Below are 215 nucleotides of genomic sequence, written 5' to 3'. Positions count from 1 at the left end.
ACCGCGGGGGTGCCGGGCCTTTAACCCCCCCCGAAACCCGTTGGGAGCCGTTGGCGACCGTTACAACCAGCCGTTAACCCTCTCAGCGCCGCCTTCTCACCGCGTTCGTCCTCCGACCTTCACGACCTTGAGCTGTCCCCGCCCGACAGAGCCCCACGGGCGGCTCGTCCCTCTCCCCCCCTTCCCTTCCCTTCCCTCCCCTTCCTTTCCCGCTC

Source organism: Nestor notabilis, unplaced genomic scaffold (genome assembly GCF_000696875.1).
Source record: "Nestor notabilis isolate BGI_N333 unplaced genomic scaffold, ASM69687v1 scaffold12307, whole genome shotgun sequence".
Taxonomy (NCBI): Eukaryota; Metazoa; Chordata; class Aves; order Psittaciformes; family Psittacidae; genus Nestor; species Nestor notabilis.
Note: the sequence above shows the minus strand (reverse complement) of the source record.